Source organism: Narcine bancroftii, chromosome 6 (assembly GCF_036971445.1).
Source record: "Narcine bancroftii isolate sNarBan1 chromosome 6, sNarBan1.hap1, whole genome shotgun sequence".
NCBI classification, from domain to species: domain Eukaryota; kingdom Metazoa; phylum Chordata; class Chondrichthyes; order Torpediniformes; family Narcinidae; genus Narcine; species Narcine bancroftii.
In genome coordinates, this window is record NC_091474.1 from 156145277 (window position 1) to 156170256 (window position 24980).

Consider the following 24980-nt stretch of genomic DNA (forward strand, 5'->3'; position numbering starts at 1 on the left):
TTAAAGATATTTTCTATCAATTTCGAGTACGCTGAGTTTAAACTTAAATTACACTTTCTGTTCTCCTTTTTCCTCAAAGGCTTAGTCTAAACTCTTTCTAACCTTTGATAATGAAAAAAGACACTATTTTTTTTTTAATTGATAGCTCATAATTAGACCTTATCCATTAATTCAGGGATTTTAGAAACATGTGTTTCTTTCCATTCTATTTCTTCTACATATCTTGTGTCCCTTGTCAGAAATAAAACTTCTCACACATGAGTCTCTTTAAAATTGATGACACGACAAGCTTTATTTACAAGTCTGCAGAGTTGGACTCAACTGGCTTCTCACCAGTTAAGCCCCGATACATACAGTGCATTGATTTTTATACCCTTATTGTTTGCCCTTCCCCTTCTTATTAATACTGTTTTAATTGGTTAGTATTGCAAAAGCATCCTAAGTACAACTGCATTTTTAATTATCACGTTCGTTACGTACGCTGCGAACTCTACATACACTAAATTCTGTTTCTCACCCTTCTTATCAATCTTTTGTCTCCTGCATGTCTCTCACTATGACCATGAAAAGATATGTTTAAAAAAACATATCCAGCTGAACCTTTTGTCCTTGGCTGCTAGTAAGCTCCCTGTCCGTTCTGGCTCCCTTTTTATGATTAATCATCACATTTTAACTTAAGCCATTTTAACCTAAATTCTCTATATATAACATCCCTCTATTGCAATAAACACTTAAATGGATATTTTTTTCAATCTCCTGTATCTTTCAGCTGCTCCAATTACTCATTCTTGGTGAATCCTCCTTCAAAGCCATAGGCATCAGTACTTTTGCAATGCATGGTGAGATTGTCATATTTTAACAGATTCTTTGCCCAAATGGGCAATGATGAGGACCAGGTTGTAGTTCTGTAGGGGCATTCAAATATGCCAAATGCCAGCACATCCCATCTTCCAGTGGTCCACAAGATCACCACTAATTCCATGTCAGAGTATTGATTTGCAGAGGTGGTGGGGGAGGCAGGCAGAAGCATGCCACATCTGGGCCCTCAACATTAAGTCAGGAAAGATTAGTGTAAGAACTAGATTCTACCCTGGCAGAATCTTAATTCAGGTCACCATGTTGTTTGTCCATGTTTTGGATCAGCGGTCTGGTAACCAATGTAACCACCATACCCATGACAAACAGAGAAGAATCATTCATGAGGACTTTCTGCCCATCTTATAATCAGTTTTCTGTTGAATTGAAAATTTTAAAAAATCCCAGCTATTATTTTAATGCCTTATTATATTTTGTACTTTTATTGGCAAGAACAAAGGTTCTCCTGAAACAAAGTATCTTTTTCCATGTTTATATATGGTAGGTCATGATAGGAAACAGTTTCATTTCCATCTTGGCACTTTTTAACTTTCAAGATGGAATCAGTCAAATTTGACAAAGATGATCTTTGAAAGAAAATTATTGTTCCAGCTCAAGAATTATTATGGCTCTTTATAGATTACACCAGTTGTGAATCGCAGTCAGTGTCATGAACCTTGGAAGTAATTCCTCAGTTAGAAGTTTTGTTATGATGACTACAAAAACAAACTACCGCAGTGGTGGTATGGTGTGCAGCCTGTCGAGCAGGCTTAATTCTTGCTCCCTGGAATGTAAATAAGAACAGAATGCAGAAGGAGCTGATGGGATTGTGGGGTCCATATAAGATTGGTGTAAATGTGCTGAAGGGCCTAATTCGATTCTGTGTGACTCTATGACACAATATTGCAAAGCAGTTCCGATGAAAGATTATTCCTCTAAAACAGTTGCTTTTTTCCCCCACAGAAGTTGTCAGCATTACAGAGAATTTCCAGCATTTATTGTTTAATTTTATGTCCAGCTCTTTTGCCACAGAAAAGGAGTGAAATAATTGACAGAGTGTTCCAGGGTGGATAATGTTATACTTGTAGAAGAGAATTGGCAGACACAGGAACAGTAATTTTCCCAACATTTTAAATTCAAGACAATGACTTCTTTGGGCAGGATAGACGAGACATTAAAAAGTAATCTAATACATACATTGTTTCATCCACCATTTGTTTAGATTGGTTAATTAATAACTAAATACTATGAATGTAAATTAAGCACTGAAAGGCATTTTGAAAATTCATTTTGGCAATCTCTGTAATAAAACAGAATATTGAAATCTACTGCAATGGTACAGGCTCTTCGGTGCACAGTTATGTGCTGATCTAATAACCTACTAACTCAGGCCCAAAAAGTTGGTTATATATCTTTACCTCCCATTTACATTGAGTTCCTCCAGTATTTTAGTGTTTACTACAATCACAGTGTCTGCGGGCCTTCATGTTTCAAAGCCTGCTCTACCAACTGCTTAGAATTTCACAACTCTACAACCCTCCATTTTTCTTGGCTCCATGTCCTATCTAATCACCTCTTAAAAAATTCTATTATATCTACCTCTACCACTATTGCTGACAGCATATTCCATGCACCCACCACTCTCTGTGTGAAAAACTTACCTCTTATATCACCCCTGTACTTACTCCCAAGCACCCTAAAACAATGCCCCATCATGTTAGCCATTTCAGTCCTCTGGCCATCTACACAATCAATGCCTCTCAGCATTGAATACACCTCAATTTTCAGTTGCTCCAAGGAGAAAAAGACCAAGTTCACTTAACCTATCCTCATAAGGCATGCTCCCTAATCCAAGCAGCATCATCCACATCCTTCCCTGTAGTGAAGTGACCAGAACTGAACACAATATTCTAAGTGGGGTCTAATTGAGGACTTCTATTACCTCATGGCTCTTGAACTTAATCCCACAGTTAATGAAGACCAACACATCATACACTTTCTTAACAACACTATCAATCTGGGTAGCAGCTTTGGGAATCAAATCAAATGAAGACAGGTAAAGTGAAATTCTAAAGAGTCAGAAGCACAAATTTTATGTGATTTTCATGAATTTGGCATCATCCTGCATAATTTTGAATAGTTGTTGTTGGAACCTTAATTAACAACAGGAAACATACACCTGAGAAGAGTAAGAGGATCTCATGCTTTGCCACCAATTTTTAGTTGTCTTTTGGGGTAAACATCCACACAAACATGAGCTCTCTGGAATTTTAAAGAAAGCTTTGCTGAGAGATAAATGAAGTCTTAAATGGATGCTCTCTTTCTTACTCTCAACATGAGTTAAAGGAACACAATACCTATAGATAAATGGCACCCAGACATGAACCCCAAAACTGGAGATGGTCAACTGTGAGCCGGTTTTGCAATGGAAGGCTGCACAGGTTGGAAATGATTAGCAATTTGGTTTTGCTTATTTGTCGCAGGCATCAAAAAAAAAATCATACCCATCTATTGCTATAAAACAATTTAAGAATAAAAAATAGTTTTAGTTACTTGTTGGATTGATTGAGTTGGCTTAAAATACTCAGCAAAAACCCAAAGTCCTTTTAGTTTTTAACTCACAATAAAAGGTTTTTTTTAAATCAAAATTGCTGCTTTTTGTATCCAAAGAAATAAATTTGACAGAGCTATGTTCAAGTTGTGTTCAATGAAATGTTTTGCATTCTTCTTCGTGTGAAAAATAAAAAATTTTTAAAAAAAAATAGCTTTTGACTCATTAAGCATTTAATGTGTTGGAATGTAGAGTGGATTCTTTAACCCCTCTCAAGTGTTTTTCTGTCAGGTCATTTTAATTATATATTTATGGAATAAACCATTCCAACAAAAAATACCACACTAGGTCCATTTTGGCTAGGACCATTTTTTTTTTCATTTAAATAATCTTCCCAGTCAAGCCTTGTCCTTTCTCACTATTAAGGATGGAAAATAATAATTAGGCCATTCCTGATCTCATCTTCCACATGCCCAGCAGTTCTGCAGTGACAGATTAACATATGGAATGTTAAGGTGCTCCTCTGTTCATTCAATCAAGTGGATCTAAATTTTAAAAAACCTGGTATAACCAGGAGAAAAAAAACATACATCCTTTGGACTTCTGGCCAATGTTCAGCTCTGAACCAGCACTCACAAAAGCACACTATAGACACAGATCACTTAACCTACTTGATTTATGCAGTCACTCACCTAGGCCACTCAGACTGTATCTCCCAAAATCATGACCTCCACAACCTAGAAAAACAAAGGCAGCATGAATATTAAAATGTTACTGCAAATTCCTGTCCAAGTCACAAATTTAAACTTGGGCATATGCCACAGATTCATTCTTGTTTGTGGATTCAAATCCTGGAAATCTCTGCCTAATAGGGCAATGAGAGCAATGAGGGTTGGGTGTTAAATGCTGGGCTTTCCATCAATATCTACATCTCATGAGTTAAAATTTTAATAAGGCCAGCAAGGTTTTATTTTCATCTTACTATACTTTACCTTTCTCTGAGGATCTGTCCTAGAGCCTCCATGACGATGAAATCATGAATCATGCCTATACTTTGTGAGGAGTTTGAAGGGATGCAGTATGACACTAAAGACTCTGGAAAATTTCTACAGGTGTACACATTTCTACAGAGCATTCTGGTTGGTTGTATCACTGTCTGGCATGGAGGTGCTAATGTTTAGGGCAAGAAAAAACTTCAGAGGGTTGTTAACTCAGCCTGTGACATCACGAGCACCACTCTTCACTCCATTGAGGACATCTATAAGAGGCAGTCTCTTAAGAAAGCAGTCTCTATCCTCAAGGACCCCCACCATCCAGTCCATGCCCTCTTCACTGCTGCCATCAGGAAAAAGGTACAGGAGCCTGAAGACTCAGTGGCACAAAGACAGCTTCTCCCACTCTGCAATCAGATTTCTGAATGAACAATGAACCATAGACACGAGTTTACTTTATCTTTTCTTGCACTATTTTTATTTATTTTACAAGGCGGTTTATATAATTGTTTGCACTGTGAAAGAACTAATTTCATGACGTGTTCATAACAATAAATTCTAATTCTGCTTTCTCAATCATACAGACATGTTGAAAGTGATAATAAAGTAACCAAAGGCCATCTCATGCCTCCTATTGATAGACTTTCATTATTTTCCTAAAATATTATATTTATTGTGAAGTGACTGATAACCTCAAAATATGAATGCAATAGTAACAGTCAGTTAAGACACACAAGTGGATTTCATTGGTTCCTTTTTTGCAGATGGAAGCAAGCAAAACAAATCAGTATATCTCACAGGTTTAATTATATATGTTAAAGAAAGTGTTAGTCGCAACAATTCTTGTTACATCAGTTCAGTTACATCCAAAATATCTTTAAAGTCAAGAAAAAACTGATTAAACTTTCTTAAACTCTTGTTATTTTGAAATCATGGCAGCCATTTCTTAAAAGTAATCTCCCATCAAGCCCAATATGATTGTCACCAGATTTTGTAATGATGATGATTGAAGGATAAATATCAGTTGAGATTACTGCTCTTGTTCAGAAAAGTACCTCTGGAATCCTTAATATCCACCTGAGGGAACAGAGATAGCTCTCATTTGAAGTTTTATCCAATAGATGGCATTCTGACAATGGACTAATCCTTCAGGGAAAGAGCACAGACTATATATAAGTGCTGGATCTAAAGAAGCTGACTGGAGCAAGAGAGGTCAGGTGACTTGAGGAGTGGCAGGAGTTGGAATTTAAAAGGGGTGAGGCAGCAGCTAGAAGCTGATTGGAGGAAGAAGCAAAATATCACTATAAAAGTGAGGGGCTGTGTAGTAGCATGGTCACTGGGGGAATGGTCATTGTCAGGGTGGTAAAGCTATGGGGGGGGGGGCTTTGGTGAGGATAGTAGGAGTTAAAGTAAGAAAGGGCCACCCAATTTGAGGAACCAAAAGTATTCAGCAGGTAGGCACAGGTAAGGGCAGGTTTTATATATCATTTTTTTCCCTCTAGTCATTAATAGTGTGAATGGCAGATAAGGCCAGGAGCATGCTCCTCTTGCAGAATATGGGTTGTCATGGAAGCCACCAGTATCCCTGGTGACCTCTTCTGTGAGAAGAGCATCCAGCTGCAGCTCCTGACAAGCTGAGTTAAGGACTTGGTGCAGGAGTTGGATGAACTTTGGATAATCTGGAGGTAGAGGGGGTGATAGACAGGAGTTACAGAGGCACCATCACACCTTGGAGGCAGAAGGAGGGTAGATGTGTGACAGGTGGGAAAGGGAAGAGGCAGACAGGGCAGGGCACTCCTGTGGCCATTTCTTTCAATAACAAGTATACCATTATTGTATACTGTTGGTGGGAATGACCTACAGGCACAAACCACAGTGATAATGTCTCTAGCAAAGAATCTGGTCCTGTAACTAAGAAGAGAAGGGAGGAGAAGTTGTGAGCTATAGCGATGGGAGATCCCATAGTTAGGGGGACAAATAAGAGCTTTTGTGGAAGAAATCAGGTATCAAGGATGGTATGTTGTCTCCCTTGTGCCAGAGTAGAGATATCTCTGATCAAGTTCATGGCATTCGGGGGGTACCAGCCAGATGCCGTGGACCATATATGGATTGATGACGCAGGTTGGAAGGGTAAGGAGGTCCTGCAAGGAGAATTCATGGAATTGGGTGTTAGGTTGAAGGACAGGACCTCTAGGGTAGTGATCTCAGGATTACTACCTTTGCCATGTGCTGGTGAGGTTAGAAATAGGAGGATAATGTAGCTAATGTGGCTAAAGACATGTAGCAGAATGGAGGGCTTCAGGTTTCTGGATCTTTGGGCTCTCTTCCAGGGAAGGTAAGACCTGTTCTGATGGGACTGTTTGCATCTGAACTGAAGGGGTCTAATATCCTTGTGGAAAGGTTTGCTCGTGCTGCTCTGGTGGGTTTAAATTAGAGTGCCAGAGCAGATCGAGGAGTGGAGGAAGGAAACGATGATGTGAAAATTGCAAGTAAAGTTAGAAGTTAATGAGTTGTACATGGTGGAAATTTTCTGAAGTGCATCTATTTTACTGTAAGGTCTTGTAGGAAACACAGATGAATTCAGAGCATGGATTGGAACGTGGAATTATGACATAGTGGCCATTAGCAAAACTTGGTTGCAGGAGGGGCAGGACTGGCAGCTCAATGTTCTGGGCTTCTGTTGTGTTAGACAATAGAACTGGGGGGGGGGGGTAAGAAGGGCAGAAGGATGCAAGTGGGAGGAATGGCATTGCTCATCAGGGAAAATATCACAGCTGTACTCAGGCAAGAAAGACCAGAGGGCTCATCTACTGAGTGGGTGGAGCTGAGGAACAGGAAAATACACCCCTGGGTTTGTATTATAGATCACCCAATAGTCAAGAGCAAATCTGTAGAGAGAGATAGACAGATGCAGGAAATATAAGGTTGTGATAGTAGGAGATTTTTAATTTTCCCCATACAGTATTGTCTGGAACTCCCATACTGTAAAAGGGCTGGATGGGTTGGAGTATGTCAAAAGTGTTCAGGTAAGTTTTCTAAATCAATATATAAAGGTACCAACTATGGAGAGTGCAATACTAAATTTCCTATGATGAGACGAGACGAGACATAGAATAGTATAGGGGAATATTTTGGGTCCAGTGATTATAATGCTGTTTCAAGTTAATTATGGAAAAGGATAAACTTGGGCTTCTGGTTGAGATTCTAAATTGGAGAGGCTAATTTTGAGGAAATGAGAAAGGATCTAGAATGTGTGGATTGGGATAAGTTGTGTTAAGGGTTATATTAAATATTTTATTCACTCAGGAAACGGGCACTGACTTGTGGGAAATAAGGAAAACAAGCAGTGAGGTCATAGAATGTATAGAGATTAGAGAAGGAAGTGCTTGCTGCCTTAAAGCAAATAGGGGTGGGTAAGTCCCCAGGGCCTGACAAGATATTCCCTCAGACCCTGAGGGAGGCTAGTGTAGAAAATGCAGGGGCTCTGGCAGAAATATTGAAAATGTTCTTAGCCACAGGTGTGGTGCCGTAGGATTGGCGGGTGGGTCATATTGTTCCACTGCTTTTATTTAAAAAAAGCTCCGAAAGAAACCCTAGAAATTATAGGCCAGTGAACCTGACATCAGTAGTAGGTAAATTATTGGAAGGTGTTCAGAAATTAGATATACAATTATTTGGATAGCCAGAATCTGATTGAGGATAATCAACATGGTGTGTGTGGTAAGCCAGGTTTTTACCAATCTTCTAGAGTTTTTAAAGGAGATTACCAGGATGGTTGATGAAGGAAAGGTTGTAGATGTTATCTACATGGGCTTTAGTAAGGCCTTTGACAAGTTCCCACATGGGAAGTTAGTCAGGCAGCTTCAGATACTAGGTCTTCATGGTGAAATAGTAAACTGGATTAGACAATGGCTGAGAAGACAGAGCAGTAGTGGATGATTGCTTCTCGGACTGGAGGTCTGTGACTAGTAGAGTGTCTCAGTGATCAGTGCTGGGACCATTCTTTGTCATCTATATCAATAATCTGGATGATAATGTGGTAAATTGGATCAGTAAGGTTGAAGGCATTGTGTGCAACAAAAATTTTCAAAGTGTGCAGATGGAAAAATGGGATGGAAAATGGCAGAGGAAATTTAATGCAGAAGAGTGTGAGGTGTTGAATTTTGGAAGGACAAACCAAGAAAGGATGTGCATGGTTAAAGGTAGGGCACTGAGGAGTGCAGAAGGTCAGAGGGACTGGGAATACAGATGCATATGGTGTCACAGGTGAATAGAGATGTAAATAGAGCTTTTGGCATATTGGTCTTCATAAATCAAAGCATTTTGCGTATAGGAGTTGGGATGTTATGGTAAAGTTGTATAAGACATTGGTGAGGCCAAATTTGGAGTATTATGTGCAGTTTTGGTCACCTAACTACAGGAAAGATATCAATAAGATTGGAAAAGTGCATAGAACTGAGTTACAGGGAAAGGTTAAACAGGTTAGGAGTTTGTTCCCTCGAGAGCAGAAGGATGAGGGGAGATTTGATAGCAGTATTTAAAATTATGAGGAGTCCCGACAGAGTAAATGTAGATAGGTTTTTTTCCAGTAAAGGTAGGTAAGTTGAAAGAGGATAAGTTTGAGGGGAACATGAGAGAGAACCACTTCACAGAGAGTGGTGGGTGTGTGGAACAAGATGCCACTTGAGGTGGTGAATGTAGGCTCAATTTTAACATTTAAGAAGAATTTGGATAGACATATGCAAGGGAGAGATATGGAGGGTTACGGACTTGGTGCAGATCAGTGGGACTAGGCAAACAAAAGGTGTGTCATGGACTAGAAGAGCAGTTTCTATGCTGCAGTGTTCTATGTTTCTAAACAATCAGGTTCGACAGCTGCAGAACACCTGCAGCAAGAAGAGACCACAGAAGACAATGGAAACAAGAAAGAAGAGAAGAAAAGGGCAACAAAGAAACAACAGATGGCCAACCCAGAGGAAGAAGAAGAGGAAGAGGAAGAATACAGTGAAATAGAAGAAGAAGAGAAAGGCAAGATAAAGGTGGTACTTTCTCTTATTAAAGGATACATGGAGTCATTTAAAGAATGGCAAACACAGGAATTTAATGATTTAAGAAAAAGAATAAACAACACAGAAGAGAAAATGAATAAAATAGATATGACCTTAACAGAAATGGGAAAGAAAATGGACAAGATGGAAGAGCGGGCAGTAGCAGCAGAAATGGAGGTAGAAGACTTAAAAAAGAAATTGGAGGAATCTAATAAAAAAGCGATAGAGACACAAGAACTGTTAGCTCAAAAAATAGATATAATGGAAAATTATAACAGAAGAAATAACATAAAGATAGTGGGCCTTAAGGAAGATGAAGAAGGAAAGAATATGAGGGAGTTTATAAAAGATTGGATCCCTAAGACCCTAGGATGTCCAGAACTACTGCAAGAAATGGAAATAGAAAGGGCACATAGAGCATTGGCCTCTAAACCACAACCACAACAAAAACCAAGATCTATTGTAGTAAAATTCCTAGGATATACTACAAGAGAAAAGGTACTGGAGAAGACAATGGAAAAAGTAAGAGAGGGCAACAAACCACTGGAGTATAAAGGGCAAAAAATCTTCATTTATCCAGATATAAGTTTTGAACTCCTAAAGAAGAGAAAAGAGTTCAATACAGTAAAGGCGATTTTATGGAAGAAAGGGTATAAATTTATACTAAAGCATCCAGCGGTATTGAAAATATTTATTCCAGGACAACAAAACAGACTATTCTTGGACCCAGAAGAAGCACGAAAATTTGCAGAACAATTACAAAAATAGACTGAGGGATGAAGACAGGTAATGAGAGTAAAAATGATCACGATTGATATGTATGTGGGTAAAGAGGTATAAGAGTGAATAGATAAAATGTGCATACGTGAAGGTATCTGTACTGAGAGGAAAATATAGATAATATAGACAAGAATGAATAAGGGAAGGTAATGGAATAGAGAGAATAAGGAGGGAATTAAAAGAGTGACCTTTGTTACATATGAAAAGTGAAATCTTTTCTGGGGAGGGCTGGGTGGGGAGAAATAGCGGTCACTGCAAAATCAGTTGACGCTTGCGAGTGAATTCGCAAACCCAAATGGAGAGAGGAGATGTGGTTGTCCGACAAGGGATAAAGGACAACTCAGGAGGGGAAGGGGAGATTGGGGATAAAGAAGATATAAATAGGAGAATAAGGAAAATGTTGGATGTTGTAGGAATGTTGTCTTATAAAGAGTTGAAAATAAGAAAACAGAAATGGAAAAGCAGGAAAGGTAATGATGGAAAAACGGAAGGAGAAGATAAACAAAGTATAAAATGGCTACGCTGAACTATATGACTTTAAATATTAATGGAATACATAACCAAATTAAAAGGAAGAAACTACTAAATTTACTGAAAAAGGAAAAAATTGATATAGCATTTGTCCAAGAAACACACTTAACTGAATTGGAGCACAAGAAATTAAAGAGAGATTGGGTAGGACATGTAACAGCAGTATCGTATAATTCAAAAGCAAGAGGAGTGGCTATATTAATTAGTAAAAATGTGCCATTTAAAATAGAAGAGGAAATAATAGATCCAGCAGGGAGATATGTTATGATAAAATGTCAGATATATTCGGAGTTTTGGAATCTACTTAATGTATATTCACCTAACGAAGAAGATCAAAAGTTTATGCAAGATATCTTTTTGAAGGTAGCTAATACGTAAGGGAACATACTAATAGGAGGGGATTTCAACCTGAATTTGGATCCAAATATGGATAAAACGGGGAAAAAAATTAACAGGAAGAACAAAGTAACCAAATTTATAATTAAATCAATGCAAGAAATGAAACTTTTGGATATATGGAGGAAACAAAACCCAAAAGAAAAGGAATACTCATACTACTCGGCTAGACATAAAACATACTCAAGAATAGACCTATTTTTGTTATCAGCTAGTATGCAGGATAGAGTAAGAAAAACAGAATATAAAGCGAGAATGCTATCAGACCATTCACCCTTAATATTGACAGTAAAGCTAGAGGACATCCCTCCAAGAATGTATAGATGGAGATTAAACCCCATGCTACTTAAAAGACAGGATTTTAGAGAATTTATTGAAAAACAATTAAAAATGTATTTTGAAGTAAATACGGAATCAGTGGAAGATAAGTTTATACTATGGGACGCAATGAAAGCATTCATTAGAGGGCAAATAATAAGTTATGTAACCAAGATGAAGAAGGACTATAATCAGGAAACAGAACAGTTGGAAAGGGAAATAGTAAACATAGAAAAAAAATTAGCAATGAAGGAAGATACAACTAAAAGAAGAGAATTGGCGGATAAAAAAATAAAATATGAAACATTACAAACATATAAGGTAGAGAAGAATATAATGAAGACAAAACAGAAATATTATGAACTAGGGGAAAAAAACGCACAAAATCCTAGCATGGCAGCTTAAGACAGAACAAGCTAAGAAAATGGTATTGGCATCAAGGAAAAAAGACAAACAAATTACATATAATCCAAAAGAAATTAAGGAAAACTTTAGAGAATTCTATGAACAATTATACCGAACTGAAAACGAAGGGAAAGAAGGGAAAATAGAGGAATTTTTGACTAAAATTGAACTACCAAAACTACAAATAGAGGAACAAAATAAATTAACAGAACCATTTGGAACAGTAGAAATACAAGAGATAATAAAAAAATTACCAAATAATAAGACACCAGGAGAGGATGGATTTCCAATAGAATTCTACAAAACATTTAAAGACTTATTAATACCACCCCTCCTGGATGTAATCAACCAGATTGATGAAACACAAAGCTTACCAGATTCATGTAAAACAGCAATAATTACAGTAATACTAAAACAAGGGAAAGATCCACTCTTACCAGCGTCATATAGACCAATATCTTTGCTAAACACAGACTATAAGATAATAGCTAAACTATTAGCAAACAGATTAGCAGAACAGGTACCGAAAATGGTAAATTTAGACCAAACTGGATTTATCAAAAAAAGACGCACAACAGACAATATTTGTAAATTTATTAACTTAATTCATGCAGTAGAAGGAAATAAAGCACCTGCAGTAGCAGTTGCTTTAGACGCAGAGAAGACCTTCGACAGAGTAGAATGGAATTATTTGTTCAAAGTATTGCAAAAATTCAGTTTACCGGAGAAGTATATTAATTGGATTAAAGCACTATATAAGGGACCATTAGCGAAAGTGACAGTAAATGGACATGTATCAAAGCAATTTAACTTAAGCAGGTCAACGCGGCAGGGATGCCCACTATCACCTTTATTGTTTGCGCTAGCTATAGAACCACTAGCAGAATTGATAAGAATAGATAATAATATAAAAGGAATAAAAATAAAAGACAGGGAATATAAAATCAGTCTATTTGCGGATGATGTTATAGTGTACTTAACAGAACCAGAACTATCAATAAAAGAATTATATAAGAAATTGAAGGAATATGGAGAAGTGTCGGGTTACAAGATAAACGTAAATAAAAGTGAAGCAATGCCTATAAATAATGCGGATTTCTCAAAATTTAAGAAGGAATCTCCATTCAGATGGCAAATGCAGGCAATAAGATACCTAGGTGTACAAATAAAGAAAAATCTAGGCCAATTATATAAACTCAATTATAATCCACTAATGAAAAAATTACAGGACGCTTTAGAGCATTGGAAAGATCTACCACTAACACTAATAGGAAGGATAAACTGTATTAAAATGAACATTTTTCCAAGGATATTATACTTATTTCAGGCATTGCCAATACAACTGACAGAAAAATTCTTCAAAGAGTTAAAGAAAATAATAAGGAAATTTTTATGGAGAGGGGGGAAACCGAGGATAGCACTAGATAAATTAACAGAATGGTATAAACAAGGAGGCTTACAATTGCCAAACTTTAAAAATTATTATAGAGCCGCACAATTAAGATACCTATCAGATTTTTATCAAACAAGGGAAAAACCAGACTGGACGAGATTAGAATTAGATAAAATAGGGGAAAAGATACCTGAACACATATTATATAAATGGGACGAAAAATTGGTACAACATAGAACTTCTCCAGTATTACATCATCTCCTCAATATTTGGAAGAAGATCCATGTAGAAAGAAATAAAACAAATTATCAATTACCAAAACTAATATTGACGCAAAATAAGCTACTCCCTTTTACAATAGACAACCTTTCCTTTAGAGAATGGGGAAAAAAAGGGATTAAAAGAATAGAAAATTGTTTTTCAGGAAGTAGATTCTTATCCTTTGAACAAATGAGAGATAAGTACAATATAACTGGAGATACAGCGCTGGCATATTACCAACTGAGATCCTACTTGAAGGATAAATTAGGAAGCAATTTGAGTTTACCAGAGGGAAGTAACCTTGAATATGTGATTACAGATACAATGTTAATCAAAAGATTTATAACAAATATGTATATTAAACTGCAAGAAAAGGAGAATGAGGAAACAAATGGTAAAACTAAACAAAAATGGGAACAAGATGTAAATATAGAGATAAAAAAGGAAACATGGGAGAAATTATGTTCTGGAACGATGAGAAATACAATAAATACGAGGCTACGTATGATACAATATAATTGGACTATACATTACACTGCATTACACCTCATACATTACACCGCAAAAGTTAAATAAATGGGACCCAACAGTATCTGATAGATGTTTTCGATGTAAAAAAAGAAATGGGAACAACAATTCATGCAATCTGGACATGTGAGCGAGTAGAAAAATTTTGGGATGATCTCAATCAGATATTAAATAAAATAACAGAAAACAATATACCAAAGAATCCAGAGATCTTTCTCCTAAGTAACATAAAAAAAACAAAGAATTTGGAATTGATTTGGAGGATGCACAAAAAAGATTTGTTAAGATAGCCCTAGCCGTAGCAAAAAAATGTATTATGTCAACCTGGAAATTGGAAGATAATTTGAAAATACAACAATGGTATATAGAAATGAATAAATGTATTCCATTAGAAAAAATAACATATAGCTTAAGAAATAATATTGAAATATTCGAACAAGTATGGGAGCCTTACATTAAATACAATAGCGAAAACCTACCAGGGACAAACATTACCTAAGTTGATGGAAGGAGAAGGAAAGAAAAGAATGGACTCTGTAGAATTTCTGGTGTATTTTTGTTGAATGACAACATTGTCTGACTGAATTAATGCAACCTAGATTGTATACCTAAAATGGATGAGAGGGGGGGGTGGGGGGTGGCTTGGGAGGAGGGAGGGGGGGGGGAGAAAAAGTCACTGTATATGTGTGAAAAAGAAAAAGTGTATATCATGGCTAATGTGATTTACGGTGTGAAAAATAAAAAAATTAAAAAAAAAACAAAAAAACAATCAGGTTCAATAGAAGTATGGATTGTAACTTTACTATTCCTCCATAGATTCCATGATGCCTTTGCAATACCAACTGTGTTGATATTTCTCTGCTATTCAACCAGCACAAATACAATCTATCTGAACTAATTGTGATCCACATTATCTGTTCACAAATGTGGAGGATAGTCAATCACACAACTGAAAGAAGTGTAAGAGTGTTGAAAATTGTTCATCCATTTTGTAGACCAATTTTGCATCTAATTCTGGCTATTTTAGGACCTACCCAAGATAAATTTATCTGCTCCTTTTTATTGATTTTTACTCTTTCCAGAACTCTCTCTTCTAGATTAATATAACATCAATAATAATACATCTCACAAAATGTACCAGGGACTACTAGGGAATTTGTAAACTGGAGAGGGGTGAAGGATGATGGACAGACAGCAAGATGGTTGGGAAACAGAGGCAGGTGATTGGTCAGTACCAAGCAAAAAGGGAGAGAACAGAGGAAAATGAGATGGATAGAGCAAGATTGTCCATGGAAGGTGAAGGTGAAGACAGCTGGTGGAGGGTGATGTTGGAACAGAAGCAACCGGTACTGGAATCTGAGAAGTGAATTAAGGTGGTAATGGGAACCATCCAGGGAGAAATGAAGGACAGATGGGACCAGACAGGAGAGAGGATCCAGTGGGTGAAATGTGTGGCAGAAGTGGATGCAGCCAAGAGGAGGGAGGGGAAAGCACAAGGGTGGAAAATTGGGGGTTGTGGGGGAGGGAGGAAGGGAAAGAAGATGAGATGGAATCTGGGAGGTAATGGATGTTATCCAGCAGGGAGAAAGGTGAGGATTAGGAGACATTTATCTCTGTTCCATCAGCAGGAAGAGGAGGTGGTGTGAAAGCAGAAAGGGAGGAAATGCAAGAGAGGACTCCATTAATCAGAGTGGTGATTAAGCTGCAAGTTTACATCTGAAATGTTCTGCTTCCTTTCCCCTGTGATCAATCGTGCTCTATCTTCATTTCTTGGTGTTCTGCTCTCCCCCTCCCTCCAAACAGGTCAGAGAAAAAGTACTGCTAGTCTTGACCTTTCTAACCTCTACCCTCTGCATCCAGCAAATTGTCCTTTATCATTTCCACCAGCTGCAACAAAATCTCACCACTCCTCCCCTCCCTATCCCATGGACCACTCCCTCCCTGCCTCCTTTGTCCATTCATCCTCACTATCTACCTCACCATGACCCCCGGTATTTTTCCCTGCATCTGGAAGAGGTGCCACACTTGTTTTTGTACCTTTCATGTCAACACCAACCATGGACTTAAACAACCCCTCCTTCTTTCTTTGGCTTGGCTTCGCGGACGAAGATTTATGGAGGGGGTAAAAAGTCCACGTCAGCTGCAGGCTCGTTTGTGGCTGACAAGTCCGATGCGGGACAGGCAGACACGGTTGCAGCGGTTGCAGGGGAAAATTGGTTGGTTGAGGTTGGGTGTTGGGTTTTTCCTCCTTTGCCTTTTGTCAGTGAGGTGGGCTCTGCGGTCTTCTTCAAAGGAGGTTGCTGCCCGCCAAACTGTGTGGCGCCAAGATGCACGGTTTGAGGCGTTATCAGCCCACTGGCGGTGGTCAATGTGGCAGGCACCAAGAGATTTCTTTAGGCAGTCCTTGTACCTTTTCTTTGGTGCACCTCTGTCACGGTGGCCAGTGGAGAGCTCGCCATATAACACGATCTTGGGAAGGCGATGGTCCTCCATTCTGGAGACGTGACCCATCCAGCGCAGCTGGATCTTCAGCAGCGTGGACTCGATGCTGTCGACTTCTGCCATCTCGAGTACTTCGACGTTAGGGATGAAAGCGCTCCAATGGATGTTGAGGATGGAGCGGAGACAACGCTGGTGGAACAACCCCTCCTAGTGAAGCAGATATTCACATGCACCTCATCCAAGCTCGTATGCTGCATTTGGTGCTTGAGATGTGAACTCCTCTATGTCAATGAGACCAAGTGCAAACTTGGAAAACATTTTTCAGAGCAGCTGTGGTCTGTTTGCAATGACCATTCCAAGCTCCTGGTTTTTTTGGGTTTTTTTTTCGCTGTTTCAACTTCCCTCCCCACTCCCACACTGACGTTCATCTTCAGCCTTCGTGTTTGCCAGAGAGACCCAACACAAAATAGAGACCCACCACTTCACATTACAAACACACTGAAATGCTGGAGGAACTCAGATGGCCTTTTCAGCTTCTATAGGAGACAAAGATATATTGCTGACATTTCAAGTTTGAGCCCTTCTTCAAGGAATAGACAAAATAAGCCAGAAGCAAGAAATACAGTATTGAGTAACAAAGACAGGATTCCTTTTGTTCTCACCTACCACCCCACCAACCTCTGGATCCAACACCTCCTCCTCTGCCTTTTCTGACACCTACTATGTGATCCCTCTACTAGACACATGGTCTCCTTTCATCTCTGCCTTCTACAGTGACTGCTCCATTCATGACTCCCTTGTCCACTTCATCCCCACCAATTGTCCCCTTGGGATCTACCCCATGTGACCATGTGACCCACACCTCCCTTAAAACCATTTGGGGCCCTAAACAGTTCTCCAAGTGAAGTGACATTTCACTTGTGAATCTGCAGGGGTCATCTACTGTATCCACTGCTCCCACTGTGGTCTCCTCTACATCAGAGAGGCTGGACGCAGACGAGGATATCACTTTGTTGAGCACCTTGGCTTTCTTCACTGCAATGGTGTGTATCTCCCAGTGGCCACCCATTTTAATTCTCCATCCCATTCCCTTGTTGACATGTCTGTCCATGGTTTCATGCACTGCATGACTGAGACCACCTGTAAATTGGAGGAACAACACCTCATCTAGGCATCCTCCAACTGGATGGCATTAATATCTACTTCTCTGGCTTTTGTTAAACCCATGACAAACACCTTTTCCCCATCATCTTCCCCTATCTCTATCTCTCCATTCTGTCTCCTTTCACTCAAACACAATATATTCTTAGTGAGTCCCTTTATCATATCCAATTAACACCTTTTGTTGGTCTGGATTCCTCCCCCAGAATTGTGAGACTTTCTGAGATTTACTGCTTCTGGCTTATTCTGTTCACTCCTTGAGGAAGGACTCTGGTCTGAAATGTCGGCAATGGTCTGAAAATTAGGCACTTCCTCTTCTTTCCTGAGGATCTTTTGGTCGCAGGATACTGACATCAATTACGACGTTCATGTGGTGACAACGTTGCACATCCACGTCAACATCCACTCACATTTGTCAGAGGGTCCACCCACATTCACCTTCTGACAAACTCTGCAACACAGGAAGGCTGTGTAAAAGTGCACCTAAATAACCATATCAGAATACACCAGAAGTATGCTAATTTTTTTTAAAATTCAGGTGTTTGTTTTTTTTTAAAAAGTCAATTAAATTTTGCAATTTCAGGTAACCCCATGTTCCTGTGTTCTTCTTAGTTCCCCTTCTTTTTATCCATTTTTTTTTTCAATGCGCAAGTATTTTCATCCCCTTCCCCATCCTAGTTCCATCCACCTCCACCCACATTTCATCCATCACACCTCCTCCATCTTCTGATTCCATCTGCACCCAACTGTCCTTCATCTCTCCCCAAATGGTTTCCACTACTAATATCAGCTTTACTTGTTAGATTCCACTACTGGTAGAATTGTTCCTGTCTATTACCCTCAACCAGCTGTTTCATCTTCAGCCTTCTCTGTGTGCCTGTCTCTACAAATCACCTGCCTCTGTCTCCTAATCCCTCCTTATCCGTTGATAATTTTTCATCCCTTCAGGTTCAAGATTCCAGCATCTGCAGCACTTTGTGTTTCTCATACTACATCTCTCCCTGGTTTACCAATCCCTGACCGTCCCCTGTTTTGTCCCTTCCAACTATCTTCCTTCACGCTTGGTCCTGATGCAGGGTCCCTACCCAACAATTTCTTACTAGTTTCACACACCCCTTAATAGATGCTGCTCCGCCCACTGAGTTACTTCAGTAGATCACTTTTGCTCCATATTCAATGTCTGTGTTTTGTGTCCCCTGTGTTTTTTTTATGCCAGGCTCATTGCTACTTCTGATCTCCTGAGAGGATTCTCCAAGACCATTGTCAACACTGCAACACCTCATCATTAACAACACTCCTCTTGCTGGAAGTGTGTTGCATGATAACTGTTCACATTGGACCTTTTGGACTACCTGTTGAGTTGTGTGAGAACTTATTACATTCAAGGGGAAATCATACTCTGAAACTGGCAACATCTATTCCGACATACGTTATAGCAGAAAAATCCAAGATTACTGTTCTGTGATCTCACTGACTGAAGTCCCTGTATTAGTTCACAAACAACATTAGGGTTGCACAGAGTTGTGCCTTAAGACTAATTTTTAAAAAAAATGGATCATACAATTTCCATACTGTAGTATCATAGGCAACAAGGAAGCAATACATTTGCAAGAATGTGAGAATTGTTTTTAAAACTCCCACCTGAGCAAGGTACTCCAGCTAATTGGAGCAGCCTCCCATTCACCTGGGTGCAATAAACAACTTAAATACAGGGTAATGTTGCAAAGCTTCCTTGATTTCAACTGTGGGCAGAGCTGATCTGCTGAGGGAGTGCCCCTTACTAAATTTTAAATGAAGTAAAGGTACCAGATCTTTAAGCAGTCAGGAGGAATGTAATGACATTTAAAGATTATGTACAATATTCTTGCACTACTGTTACATCAACATATTTTAATCATATAAGTTGCATTGAATGTTGAAATTTAAGCCCAGTTATTTGATCTAAAAGGCTCGTATTACAAACTTGTAGAGCATTGCTTACTAATAGGTTTTTAAACAAGATTGCTTTAACTTAAGGTGACATTTATTGTACTAGCCTCATCTTGCTGGCTACAAGCAACATATCTGGGGAAGGAAGATGAAACCAGACTTGAGGATCTGTTGCTTAAATAGCTTCATCTTGTTTCAAGTAAAATCATATGTTTTGTTTTTAGTGAGAAGTTTTTTTTACATTTTAGTTTACTGTTTAGGGCACCTAAATTAGCTATTTATGCAGAGAATGTTTCCAATTAAAAATCAAAGGACTAACCTAAGCCATAAGAATTTTGTATCCACTAGACCACCAGGCTACATACACTGCACAAGACCCTCTGAATTATCAGATGTTACTTCTGTTGTTTTATGTTTAGTTTAGAGAGCAAATACAAGATGTTGTATACCCAGAATATTCTGTGGAAGAGAGCATTGATTTATCATTATAATGTGGCTGCCCACCACCATGGCGATCAAGCCAGAGCAGCACATGCAGAAGTAAACAGCGTAACACACTGTAACATGTCCCTTAACACAGAGAACCAGCACGGTTGAAAGCTGGAGCAGTGCAAAACTAGCAGCCCTAAAATGGCACTGGCCAAGCTGCCCAGCTAACAGATCAATAACGGGCTGGGCAAGAAGGGTATTCACATGCAAGAATGTTCCTGCCTGCTCATGTTATTCATGCAGCTGATGTCAGCCAATCAAACAAACAGGAGGAATTCTATCTGTACAAAAGCAACCTTTTCCAACCTCAATAAATCTCAGAGCTCAACCTCCTAAACTGAGTGTGTGTGCGTGTTTCTTTGTAGCAGTTGGTTACAATAACAGATATCACAACAATTGCTGCATTTTTTTCATTAATCTCATTACACAGGGCAGGCAAGCAAAAGGATATAAAAAGTATGTTGAGCTAAAAATGACAAAATTAACAATGTGTTCTTCATTAAGTGTGGTAGCAATAAACTTCTCTGATAAAGATGAAGAGCTTGTAAAATGACCGATTATAAAGTACCTCAAAAAAACAAGGGGCATAATTTTAGTCTAATTTGGCAGTACACTGACAATCATAACCCCCTGTCAGAAAAGAACTGTGTTGTAAAATGTAATGATCAGATTAATTTAAAGTTCAGTGATCAAAATTGAGAATTATCCTTTTTCCTGACTGTTACAAATTATTGATAGTACTAACACAGGAGCACCAATGGAAGATTTGCCACAGTGGTAAATTCAAAATAATAGTTTTTATTAAACTATTAATAACATAACTTTACTTATCTATAAATTTAACCCCACTATGCGCAAATGTAAGTGTGTGTGGGTGTTTTAAAGTCCAAACTATTTCAGTTTAAACTTGAGTCTGAAAAGTCAATTTTTTAAAGTCCAGTTTCATACTTCTTGTTGAACTTCAGGATGTTTTTAAATTGTGGTTCAGAAGTAATTATAAAGCAAGAGTGAAGCACCCAATTTCTTTCAAACACGCACGTCTTTTGATGAGTTGTCTTTTAGAAAGATCTTCTCTTGTGTTTTCACAAGTTTCCCCCTATCTTGTTAGGATTGTGGAACTGTGATCTTCACAATGAATTATTTCTTAAACAGAAGTGACCATCTTCTGGACACATGAGGTTGCATCTCTTTTCTTAAAAGAGCAGTTAGAAGTGGTCTTACTTATTAAAAAGCCATTTATGTTGTGTATATCCTATAATAAGGATAATGCAATACAGAACAGCATCTCCTTCTCTTTATAGAGATTACCGCCCCAGTCCTGTCTTTCCAGGATGTCAAGTGCTTCTTCATTCACTTTAGCCTTCTGATCCAAAATGTCTGATTTCTTCAGTAATATGGGTCTCTGACATCATTTCTGCAAAACCTCTTGCCCTTTCAAAACCACTTACATCCTTAACAACATTTGACCTCACCCCTGATTTGCCACCCTCTGTGAGAAGAATGTTTGGTTGCATAAAAAGGGGAAATGAGTCAGCATACAGGAGGGAGGCTGATAATTTTGCTGAATGGCGTACTAACAACAACCTCGCACTCAATTTCACCAAAACCAAGGAGCTGACTGTGGACCTTAGAAAGGGAAAACAAGAGGTGGCTGATCCAGTGGTCAGAGATGGGAAGGATAAGCAAATTTAAATTCCTGGGAGTCAACACATGAATGTGAAGAAAGCACATCAGAACCTCTACTTTCTTAGGAGTTTGTGGAGGTAATGAAATGGGAACTTTGGGAAATCCCTTTAGATGCATAGTGAAAAGTGTACTGACCAGCTGCATTTCAGCTTTGTTAGGGGTACACAAATATCTCGAAGTGAAAGCACTGCAAAAGGTTGTAGACACAGCCCAATATATCATAGCCAAGGCTCTCTCCAAAATTAAGATGATCTACATAGAACACAGCAATAATCAAGGATCTACCCAGGATATGCTCTGTTCTTGCTGCTCAAGAAAAAGATATTGGTGCCACAAGATTCGTACCACCAGGTTCCAGATCAGATGCTACCTCTCCATTGTCGGACTCCTAAATAACAAACTCAATCAGACTCATTATTAATCACTAAATATTTATTTTCTGTATTGCAGTTTGCATTTCTTTCTTTGTTTATATTTCTTTATTTTGTTTGCATATCTTTCTTGAGTACAGTTTTTACAATATAGGTAAGTAGAAATTCTGCTGGTCTGCAGAAAATAAAAGAATCTCAGGGTTGTATGTGATGTGGCATATATACTGATGATAAATCTGAACTTTGAACTTTTATTTGTGACTGGATATGTTATTTACTGGAAAATTAATCAAGTGAATCTCTTATGGACAACTCTAAAGGTTGACCAAATTTTTATGCAGAACTCCAAATGCAGTCTGACCTACACCTTGTACAATTATCTTTATATCACCATTCCAACTCCCTCATAAAGAATGCCAATATGCCATTTGTCTGCCTAACCTCTTGTGCAACTGCTTGTTTTCCTTTAATGCTTTATGTACAATAACATTTATATTCCCCTGTACTTCATAATTTTCAGTCTCTCTCCGTTGAGAAAATTGCTTGCCTTTAGTTCCTACTATGACAAAATGCATGATCTCGCACTTTCCTACATAAATTCTACTTGACAGATGTACACCATCTTACTTATTTCCAGGCACCAACTAATCTGTGTAAAAGGAAACTTGTCCTCCACATCTCCCCTAAACAACCCCACCATTTATCAGTTTAAACATGTGTCCTCCAGTATATGACAATTTTACCCTGAGAAAATTATTTTATCTCCTCGATGCCTCTCCTAATTTTATAGACTTCTATTAGGTCTCCCCTCAGTCTTTGAAATGCCAGAGAAAACAACCTAATTTTGTTCAATCTGTCTCTAAAGATCATCCCTCTAATCCAGACAATCTTTTGTACCCTTTCTAAAGCCTCCACTTCCTTTCTGTAAAGATTATCAATCTTCTTTTCAAATCAATCCACGACAACACATTTACCTTAACAACCCTGCAGCCCTCTGAGATCATTGTGTTTCTCCAAATCTGTACATTGTACATTCCTAATTTTAATCACATCACCATTAACATCACTATAGCTTTAACTCTCGAATCCTTCACTGGGAATGTCTTCCTCTCTTCTTTAGACACTTGTTAAAACTTATCCAAACAGATTTGACAACTGGGCTTTGAAACCCATTGAGAATGATCATTTTGCTGAAGGTGCTAGATAAGTTCAAATTAATGTTGTTTTCATTAACTATTCTAAGAGATATTGATTTCCTCAATATAGTCATATTATAAAAATTGCTGGTTTTGAAGCCTGCCTAAGAAATCTATACCTCTATATTAGTATAACTTTATTCCAACCCCAGAGAAATTAATAAAAATAAATTTGCTGTTCCAAAATCTCTCTCCCTTAGTGTGAAATGATTGCATAGAGAAATACATTTACAACAGCAAGATTACTTTAGCTAACAGGCCCACATTGAAGTTTGCCCTTGATATGAACAAATAGCTCCAACATGTTTTCTCACCTTGTTCTGTATTTCCTGTGATTTATTTAGCCACTATAATTCTGAGGTGCCACTGGTCAAGATTCACTGTCATTTCCACCATGAAAATAACAGCAACTTTGGAACAACCACACAATTTGTCCAATATGAAAATCTTAAAATTTTCATCAACTTAGTTCTCCAATACAAATCTATTGAATAATCATGAAAAATTGACACAAAATTAATCTTTATAAAAGTCTCAAATTGTTCTATTGAACAATACAACCACAGAACACAACAGCACAAAAACTGGTCTTTTGGCCCATCGAGTCAATGCCAAACAATAACTGCATAAGATTCAGGTAAGTTACAAATAGAGAACTGAAAATCAGAATTATTGCTGACCTTATTTATTGTAAATGGATCATAAAGGTTCAAGGTAAATATAATGAATGTTTGAATTTTTAAATGATTTTGACAAATAACTATTTTTTTCCACCTTTTATCTTAATCATTTGTATTGAACTTTTTGTTTTATCTTAAAATGTGAGCTCTAGATTGTGCTTTCTCTTTCCTGGCTCAGCATTTGCAATTTTTAAAACAACCTCTTATTCAATTAACTTTCAATGACCTTTCCTGTATCTACATCATACAGGCTTTCCACATAAATCTGCACATTTTTGTTCTGAACCTAATCAATGTTACTTCAGAATTACACACTCATATATTGCATCACCATTGTATCCAAATGGCACACTGGATTTTCATTTTGCTGATCCAATTTGAATTTAAATCATGATGTTGGAGGTTCGAGAAATATTTGCTAATTCATTGCATTACCTGTGCAGTAGAACTAGTGTGGTGAATTTGTAGGGATGGCACGGTTAGTGACAAGGCCATTATAACACCAGCGGCTCGGGTTCAAATTTACTGTGTCTGCAAGGAATTTATACATTCTTCCCTTGATCACATGGATTTGCTTCAAAGACATACAGGGTTAGTTGGTTAAATGGTCACATGCGTGTACTTAGGCAGCACAGTCTAGTGGTCAGAAGGGCCTATGTCTCTAAATTTTAAATTTAAATGAAAATGTTTAAATTTAGACCGACAGCACAGTAAATGGCCCTTTTGGCCCTTGAGCTAGTGCTGCCCAATCACACACAATTGACCTGATATGTTTTGGAGTGAGGGAGCCCCTATGGAAAAACCCATCCAGATACACGGAGAATGTACAAATTCCTTACAAACAGCACAGGATTTGAATCTTGATCATTGACGCTATGCTAACCTTACAGCCCTTTTATGTAAAATATCCTCAAATGTCACTCTTGAAATACGGGAAGTTCACATTTTCTGACTTTTTAAAAATAGTT